The following is a 10407-nucleotide window of genomic DNA, read 5'->3' on the forward strand; positions in this document are numbered from 1 at the left end:
ATTGTCTCTGCTTAAGAGTTTCACACAGGAACTAGCCAATTTCCGGGTAGAATCAGAGGAAATGCTGTGAGTTAAACAGTAGATTTGGAGCAACTGAGACACTCATTGAACAGTGCGGTGGTGCTCATGGCCCCTTTCCCATACTTTACAGGCTGGATGGCAGCATGGGATTTTTGTACTGCATTACAGTGCCAAGACTGGAGGTGATAATGGGTATCGGTAAAACCACATACAGAGGTGCGAAGGTGCGCCCAGGAAAGAAGTAGACGTTCCCTTAGCCTCAAGACTTGTGTTGCGATACAAAAGCAGAAAGCACAACTAGCCTTCAGCCCTGAATGAGGGTTTAGTGAAATGCACCTTTTCCTGCTGTTTTTATCACCGAAGTTCAGTTACATTTTTTTCACATTAGAATACCTGTACAGAAAAAGAGAGTAAATTCACAGATATAGTGCTCTATAGAAGAGCTGGAGACTGAACTCAGCCAGATGTTTGTGTCTACTGTGCAGTCAGGGGTTCCCTGTAGGCTTCATTGCAAAGTCTTCTTTGTTTAAGCTCAATGCGCTGTGTAAAAAGAGAGTGAAACTACAGGTGAAGGGATAGAGAAGAAGTGACTATAAATGTACACTTGAGGGGAGGGTTGGAGGCCCACGCCTACATGATCAGAGTGATGTGCCGCAGCATATTGATCCACGTTCCTCAGTCAGAGCCCATTTCCGAGAAAACACAGAGCCTTACGGTGATCTTAGGTTATCACTTAAAGGACAATCATGGTACTGCCAATGTGCGGTATGATGCTGTTGCAGAGGCTGCTGATTTAGAAGTCGGAGGTAGCAGTAATGGGCTTCAGACAAGTATGGTATTTACATCAAATAAAACGCTTGGTTCATGGGGAAAAACTGAATCTGAAATGCTTATTATAACTCTAATAAATGTATCTAGTCTCTTAAACATCGAAATAATCTCTGTCAGTTTGGCAGCTTCTTCAGACTAATAGCAATTAAACGCACCTTAGCTGACTGTAGACGCTGAGATGTAGCAAGCAATGCTCTAAGGTGACAGAGACGAGCTCCAAGCCCTTGGGGAAGTGGAAGTCTGACCCTGAGGCTATTAGAGAGTCGAGCCAATTTGCTGAGAGAAACTGCGTAGATGTCGCCCGTCTGCAGACCTTCCATTTAAACCTTTAATGTTTCATTTAAAGCTGTCATTCATCATCGAGGGGGGCTTCCCTTTCAATTTATGAAAGTAAGACGGAGCTCAGGTCCCATGCACCTTAAAATTAACCAAAGTGTGAGGCACACAAGTGCTTAGAGCTAGAATTGCTGTGTGTGAGATGCAGGGCATTGTACTTCATTCCTTTTCTCCCCCACAGGCTTTCTTCACCATGTGCTGAAGGCCTTTGAGTGGAAGAGCCCAGTTGTGTGTGTGTGTGTGTGTGTGTGTGTGTGTGTGCGAGCACACATGTTTCTAATGTTTTGGAGGAATTTACTCAAAAAGCAACGATACAGCTTTTGGAGCCATCCCCATTTTCCTCAGTATTTATAAGAAAACAAACTTCTAGTTTATGTTAAATTTTATGTGTTTTTGAGGATTGCTGGAGTGGTGCTAGAAATAACTTATTTGAATATACCTGTATAATTTATTTAGAGACACTGAATGTAAAGTATCCACAGCAGCAGATAAACAAGTGTGTGTGTGTGTGTGTGTGTGTGTGTGGGGGGGGGCAGGGGTTTGTTATGCTCCCAGAACAGTTAATCAGAAGCTATTCCTGATCCTTGGGAAGTAAAGCAGAACGATGCCTGATGTTCAGAGGAAGTGGCAGGAGAACTGAGATTTTTTTTGGAAATCAGATGAAACTCCTCCAAGGGCTCACGGGAAACAGATTGTGTGTTTGGCTCAAGGGTGGGGATGATCCTCAGTGGACTGCACCCTGTATTCCTTCACACGAACACACATACACACAACGAACAGAAAAAGCAACCACACAGATTCGCAAATACAGGCAAATGCAGACTTGGCACTTACTGGAGCGCCCACAGAGGTTTCTTAGAGATACTAACTCTATACGTGTTGTCATTCTTTATTGAATGGCAGGTTGCTCAATTTCGGTTTGGTGCATCTTAAAATAGTTACTTTCGAGTCCAATATTCAAATACTTATAAAGAATTTATTATCAGGAGGCTGTGGAAATAGTACTACATTTTTCTGACATGTTTTTCCAAAGCAACTTATAATATTAAGCTACTTACAATGATTTAGCAGTTCAGGGTAAGCACCTTACTCAAGGGTACTATGGCAGTAGGTGGGGTTCAAACATAGGTCCTTGAAGTGCAAGTCAGCAGCTCTAATCGTTATGTTACCTGCTGCCCCACTGTGAATATGCTTTTTTCTCTGTGCATCCATAACTGCTGCTCTTACCAACAACCACTCCAAGCACTGTTGGAGTAAAGGGGTAGAGAAGTCCTGACCCCTTCTTCCAGGGGTAGTCCAGCCTGAGTGACCGCAGTAAGTCTACTCGGGAGAACCCATGGGCTCATAATTAAAGACCCTTTTCCAAACAGACAGCCAATCAGATGCTCTCTTTTCTCTTGTATAGTAATTAATTGTACACCTGAGGTGGTGATCCACCACAATTTGCATAACTTGTGATTTTCATGGGTATATTGTATTTTATACAGCTGTAACGATGTGGAGATTGCGGTGATAGGATGTTGGTGGATTCACCTTGCTTTGCTGCACGTGTTTAAACTCCATCCCTGCCTCAGTCTATCATGTCCCCTGTTAGACCCCTCCACCTCCCCCACTTCCCATATCTGTGGTAAAATGCGGCTGTCGGCTGAGCCTGGCTGCTGTGTTAATGAACAATGACCCTGGTGTCAGGTTATTATGTAAATAAGGGGGTGCTCGACAAGAGGTGGCGGGACCTTCTGATGGGCAATTCTGCAGCTCTCAACGAATCCATTTACCGGCCCCTGCATCTGCCCAGATAGCACTGTCAGAGGCTCTGCCTGTCTCAGCTGAGACTAGGCTGTGAATTGCTGTGCCGGCGTGTTATTTTAACACCTTTGTTAAAAAAATATTCCATGCTGACATTCACTAATTCATCAGAAATGATCATTTTGTTCTGTGCAAACGGTTGCTAGTTTAGATGTTCTTTATCGATACCTGTATGGGACCGTAAAGCTCGCCCAGCTTTACACCATATTCCCTAACTGACCTTACTGTGAACTCTGCCTTGGTCCACAGTTGACATTGAGCCTTAATCTTCTTCTGTGGGATGGAGGTGAACCTGAACTAGCAGACCCAACTAAAGGGGTTAGCCTGATTCCCAATTAGATGGTTGTGAATAAATTCAGCTTGCTGTGTTTCTATGGGCACAACCAGGATTGATACCTAAGTAGAATTATGGGATTTGCCAAGGGCTCTCATGAAGGTCAGGAGTATTGCAGCCACGTGGGACATTCATCACTTCCTCTCTGAGAGCAGACACCCTTACACTTAATGGAACTGCAGTTTAAAGAGAAATCAGAGATCTTTTAATCATCTGCTGTGTGGAAAAGTACATTTACATCATATTTACATTTACATTTATTCATTTAGCAGTTTTTTCACTTTTCTCTAAATCGATACATAAATCAGAGTAAACAAAATGCATTTCACAAAAGATGAAGAGTTACTTACATAGCAGACACTTTTCTCCAAAGCAACTTCCAGTGAACTCTATGTAGTGTTATGAGCCCACACACCTTAATCACTGTGGTGACTTACACTGCTAGATACACTACTTACAATGGGTCACACATCCATACATCAGTGGAACACACACACACACACACACACACACACACACTCTGGGTGAACCTGAGCAGCATGTTTTTAGACTGTGGGTGGAAACCCTGGCAGACACAGGGAGAACATATAAACTCCACACAGACTGAGCAGGGACTGAACTCATGTTCTCTCGCACCATCCAGACACTGTGAGACAGCAGCCCTACTCACCATGTTACCATACCACTCATCTCTATTACAGATGCAGATACATGATTCTTGAAGTTTAGTCAGTTTGTCCAGTGTCATTGTTTCCGCCTGTATACATTACACATGTAACTTCCTATAGAGTAGATATGATTTTTGAATTTGGGCCTCTTGAATATGGGGCTACCAAGCAGCCAGAGGCAACGGTATTACTGGAGTGTCGGGAGTGATCAGGCCCTGAAGGTATAAGGGTGCAGCAGATCCTTTGGCCATCTTCTAAGCAGTAACTAGAGTCTACAACTTGATAATGGCAGTTACAGTAACCTGATGGAGATAGACAAGGGGGAAGATACATGAGAATGCTTTTGCAGGTCAGACACAACTTGTGCCTGTAGCATGCTGGGTCACATGGAGAGGTAACGGTAAGGGCTGGAAAACCAGACAGAAGGGAGTTATAGTAGCAAAAGTGCAGGTGGTAAAGCACCATATCCAGAGTGCTGGTTGGTAGCTCTGTTGTGTGAGGTGGAACGAGGTGGAGCCATGGCAAGGCGCAGAGATTGACTTTATGGACAGTTACCCACTTCCAGCTCCTCATGCCGGTTCAAGGTGATAACAACTAGCTGTAGACAACTGAAGGACATCGTTTAAGGCAGCTGGTCTAAAGATTTGAGGGAGACTTGAGGGTGAGCAAAAGAGTGAGCATGATGGCTCCCTAGACTAGGAGTGGGTTTTATATTGTGCTGCCTGGTTTTTCCTGTTGTCGATTTGTGCCTGATTTATTTGCCTCTTGGCTCTTTTATAGGGCCCGTATCCCTGTTTTGTTTGGTTCATATTTGACAATAAAACTAATTTTTTTTTATGTGGAAATCTTCTGTCCTTGGCTTTTGTCACGCTAATGTGGCCACTTCCACAGTTGTTAAGAAGAATGGAATTATAAAGACTAACATTCCCCTGTCTTGCTCGTACTTTTTCCTCCTTGTTCTCAACAAGGAGTTTGGAGATGGGGATGTTTTGGAGCTTTCCTGCAATTGTTGGCGGTAGAGTTGGTCTGTGTATGAGATCAGTTTCAGGAGTTTGCGCCAGTGATAGCTGAAGGGCAGCAGGAATAAATCCAGGGTTGACATATGGACACAGTTGTTCTGCTGACATACAAAATAGTGCTACACTCCAACACATTAAGTACCACTTGGGAGAGAAAGGAGAAGAGAATTTCTGAAGGCCTGGAGCTCAGATTCAGCCGTGACTTAAAGACAATAATGACATGTTTTTTACACAGTATGACTGAGTAGCAAGAAGCATTTGCATGCAGAGAAGGGCTTAGCCAGCATGCATGGAAAAATTGTACATATGAACGCAGCAAATAAAATAGTGTGTTAGCGCTGGGAGTTGTGGCATGGTGAAACCTCCTACATAAAGAACCCATCTGCAGCCTGAGGAATCCAATACCAGCAAACCAAACTCATGCCCTTACCGGTGAGCTGTCTGAATGAAAAACGAATTGATAAGGAAGTAAAAGTGACGAAATAAGTGTTAGTAACGCTGTGAGGTGTCTGCAGTGTCCCCAACAGGAAGCAGAGCACTGAGATAAGCACGACTGCTGCCGGTCCTCCTTCTACTGCAGGCCACAGGAGCACATCTCAATAATTGGATTAGCCAGACACACAGACATACTACTGGGGTTTTTGCGCAAACCAGATCATAAATCGTGGGTTGGAATTAGACACATCAATCATCAAGAAAGATTAAAAGAGGTTCAGCTAGAATTAAGTATCAGATGCCCTATGGATGGTTGATAAAGGATTCCCCTAATTTTCTCCTATCTGGACTTTTACCTGTCAGCCTGTATTGTTCCGGGTATCCCACCCCTTCAGTTAATTCTTTGACCAGCAAAATTAAGTATGAATTATGGTGATCGTGTTGGAAATATCAGTATTCTGTTACCCAGTATTGCTATACTGATGATAACAGTGTAAAAATCGAAAGGTTAAAATTAGGATGTTATTTTTATAAGGTGGATAAATGTGGCAGAGCAAACTAGTGAGAGTTTACTTTGCTGAGTGCAGCTTCTTTTTTTCTTTCCTAGTTTTTCTACATTTTTTTCTGTTTTTGGAAGTGTACTTGGTTAACTAACGCCTGTGTACTAAGATCATCGGCACTACGGCAAGGCCCGCTTCAAGAGCCGAACAGGCAAACTTTTTGTTGCATGCCTAGGTCATTAACCACTGCACCCCCTGCTGGAGGGAATTAAATGTCCTGAGTCAGACTTCCTAGCTCCTTAATTAGATGCTTGCTGCATACTTCCACAACAGGAAATCCCCAGCTGGTACAGAGTGCTGCCTTTGTAATACAGACAGACAGCGTACGCTCCAGGTTGCGTTCACTCCCCTTCCCTGAGGGGAGGTCTGAGCTTCCTTTTGAAGTCAGGGGGGCAGAAGCATAAGAGGAATGGAAATTTGCAGGATGACTCGATCTGAGATCTTTTTTCTTTAGGTGCTTTAGTGGTTAAACTCGTACATTCACTGACACAGATGAGTGACATCTCTCCCTCGGTGGTAGCCTTTAAAGACAACTTCACAAATGTCTTCATTCTGGGTCTGAAGGTCAGCTGAAGTTCCTCCTGATGTTTTTTTTTTATTATTTTTTTTTTTGCAGAACTGTATCTCTACCAACATATCACAAAGTTTTGTTTTGTTCATAATAAGCACGTTGTTGTTGATAAGACTGAAGGCTCAGTGCCGTGACCCTGCCTTAGTATAAATGGTTATCCATAGTGAATGAGTGAGCTGAGTGCTCAGTCTGTACCGCTGGTCTGAAAATGCATAATTTGAAGGTCGCAAGTTCAGGTCTTCAACCACTACTGCCCCAGAGGATTGCTTACAGTTATTTCTGTAGTAAGGTGTTTTGTGAGGTCTTTTGCAATGACCAAACATTTACTCTCTTCAGTGTCATGAGGGACTGTCGGGGTCTCCGGGGCATAGACCTTATTTATATTTGATGTCGTGCAGCATGTCTCAGTCCAGCACCGCCTACGTATCCGCGGGTGGACGTTCGCTTTATCGCTTGCTTCGATTTGTACTTTGAATATGAATAAAGGTCGATATTTGTTCAGAAGAGAGTATCTCTTACGTCCCCCCCCCCCCCCCCCCCGCCTCTGTCAAACCGCCAACAGAAAGTGGTTTGAGAGGGTGCTGCTGCTGTGCAGGTTCTGGGTTGGTTGGTGAAAGATGATTCAGTAACTTTCACCAAAAAGTGTTTGAACTAGGACAATGAATGGTTGCTCAGTGGTGCGGGCTAATAGCGGTTCCCATAAGAGACCCACCCCCCCCCCCCCCCTTACTTACCTGCCTCGCTCTGTGCTACATTACACTACATATCTGCTGTAACTGACATTTTCCATTTGGTAGGCTTTATATTTTTTGCTGCTGTCGCCTAGGAGATGGGGAGGGACTGAAGGGGTTAGCTGGGGCTGCCTCTCTTGCCACTGCAGCCCCCAAACCTGACAGCACGTTAGGCCATTTTGTGCTATCTAACAGCTCGACTAGCAATAGCTCCAATCTCAAACAAAAATACGTTTTAGTGTACAAATTCATTGGTGTCCATGTCTTGCTGTACTCGGTGCTATGAACTTGTGTCTGCTTTGTGTAGGAGAATAAAGCCCGCCAAGACTTCGCCATAGCAGTGGTTTGCCCTCATTCTGCATTTTACTTAAAGTTGATTGGCACCTGTAGTTTTTCTCAAGTTGCTGAAAAATTAAAAGATCCTGAACAGGTTCTTATGAGCGACAAACTGATGCTTATGTGCCAGGTGTGTGAACGGTGATTTCCATCCATAAGTCCACATCTTCCCCCTTAAGATTGTTTGACCAAACCGTCCGTTGAGACGTTAATAACCACCTGTCTTTTCTTCTTTTTATGTAGCCATCAAAGCTGTGTCATTTGAGAGGACATTGGTCTGCTGAATAGAGAAAGGTACAAAAAGATCGGATATCCAAACCAGCATAAATAGTGATTCAGTTTTTTTTCCCTCATGTATAGTCATTGCATATCAGAGTTCCAGATCTAATCAGTGCATCTTGTATAGCCCTTTCTGCCACAAAAGTGGCATATTTTCTGCAAAAAATCATAAAACAGGAAATTGAGTTTGTTTGTTCATGAATCTCCAATATGGCATAGCAATAATGCACAGTGAAAAAACATCAGACATGAATATAAAAGGCAGTTACAGGAATATTAAGGATGCAAGCGCTAAGAAAAAAGTGAGGACGTGTGATGTGGCTTGTTACAAAGATGGAAGGTACGTGTCCACTAGGCATATAACAAAAAAATCTCCATTGTGATAGTCAGGATTGCAATTAATTGTAATAATTTTTATTTTAGCTTTTTAGTTGTCATTTTGGAATGTTCATCTCTTCTCTGCACGAGGTTTGCGTTCCTGCACTTCAGTTTCCCCACACTCCTCTATGGTAATTAGGCAGCAATTGAATTAAAAGGCTGGATGTTGAAGTTTAATTAATTATATTCACCGTCTATAATTACATGTTTTTAAACGGGAAAACCTCCCCAGTGTCACAGACATCTCTGCATATAAGTGCTCTGCTGAATAGGAATGAAAAGGAATTTGCTGGAAGCACTTAGGGGCTCTGTTCAGGCTGTGCTGGTGGATAGGGGAGGCAGTGGAACACAAATGGATTGGGATGGCTTTGTATTCGTTCACGGTGATGCTTTAATTAAGGCCCTAATTGCTTTGTCAGAATGTTTCGTTTGTTAATGTCACGCACTGTTACCACGCTTATTTATATATTTATAAATGTAACAAAAGCTGTTTAATTGCCCTTTTTTCGTTATGCTGATGTGTTGCAATATGGTGGTGAGGGCTCACAGTCTCGATGTGTGAACCTGGGACTGGCTTCGGGTGGGATGGAGGCAGGTGTGAAACAGGGTCACAGGAAGATCGGAGGGCGGGGTGGTACCAGCAGCACAAATAAAGCAAGTTGACATTAAAGATGCCAGTCAAAGGAACATCCTTAGTAATCGTAGTCTCTGTTTTGGAAGTAAGCTCTGGAGTCCTGTGATTTGAGCTCAGTGCAGTGATTTATCTGGGTTATTTCCAGATGTTTTATACCAGCAGTTTTCACTTCACCTCTATACACAACTGGGCGATTTGTGGAATTACTGACTGAAGGACCTATACTGGAACTCGGTCCTGGGGAAATGAGAGGTACAGCTCCACCCAGCTCCCTGCCTTCACCCCCATTCAACCACCTACTGTCCCAATTAGTATTCATTCAGCTGGGCTCATTCTCCTTCGTTCCTGTGTGCTTGGTTGCAGGTGAGGAGAATTGATTTATCTAGGTTCTTTTTCTCTTTTCTGTCTCTACTTCCTCTTCTCCAACGCCCAGCTCCTCTGGCAACATGAGGCAAGGATGCTGCGTGCAAGTCTCTGGGGAGCATGGGGGCCGGGGTTGGGTTTTGTGCAGAGCAGTGCGGTGCGAACGATTCATGGCGCTCTTGAGAGTGTGTTCCAGGTGGGGTACTGGGAGAAAGGAGCGAGAAGGGAGGGGCTGGGAGGACGAGTGAGACAGACTGAGAGGGAGAGTGCAAAAGAGAGTGTATCCTCCAAGCAATGCTGGGTGCAATTTTCCATGAACACACTGCTGCACTGGACGTTAAAGTAACATATATATGCAGTGGCATCACCCATCCCGCGTATGTGAAGATATTTTTACTCATGTATTGGTTCAAAAAATGTGTTGATGGCTTACCTTTCACTTGTTTCACCACAATGCGTGGTGATGTGTAACTACTGTAAGATGTTTCGGGAGATCCTTCGGAGATCTCCATTTCTTGATCAAGGTGTCCTGCAAGCTACGGCTGAAAGAAGCAGCCAGATTATAGTTTTCAGGTCATATTCACTGAAAATAAATGACTAATCTTGTTTAATTCAATCATCTCAAATAACACCAAATTAAATACTCTTGTTTTAATTGCGATAATCAGTGTATCCTAGTGAAAAACCAGTCTGTTCAGAAACACTGACACATAGCTGGTGTATCCAGTGAAATGTCTGCTACACTTTCTGAAATGCAGAGCATACAGGAATAAACTGGGAGGATGGGCTTCCATTGTCGTTATTGTAATTACAAACTGTCCTTTGTCTGCAACCGCCCGTGACCCCTGGCCCCCCAGTCACCGCTGCAGTTGCACCCCGACATTTAACTGCCCAGCACAATTCTTCCACTAGGTCCATTCATAAGGTTTCTTTTCCTTCAATGGCAGAGTGCTGGAAGCCAATGAAATCAACAATGAAGGTGACATATGAAAAGGTTTCGGAGACAGCCAGATTGATGACACTATACAGACTCAGAAAGGGGTTTTCTTGCCATGTTGGAGATTTTGTTTGTTGGAAGATCGACCTGGCATTCGCTTTTTCTCTT

The sequence above is a fragment of the Scleropages formosus genome, chromosome 8 (genome assembly GCF_900964775.1).
Source record: "Scleropages formosus chromosome 8, fSclFor1.1, whole genome shotgun sequence".
In the NCBI taxonomy this organism is placed as follows: Eukaryota; Metazoa; Chordata; class Actinopteri; order Osteoglossiformes; family Osteoglossidae; genus Scleropages; species Scleropages formosus.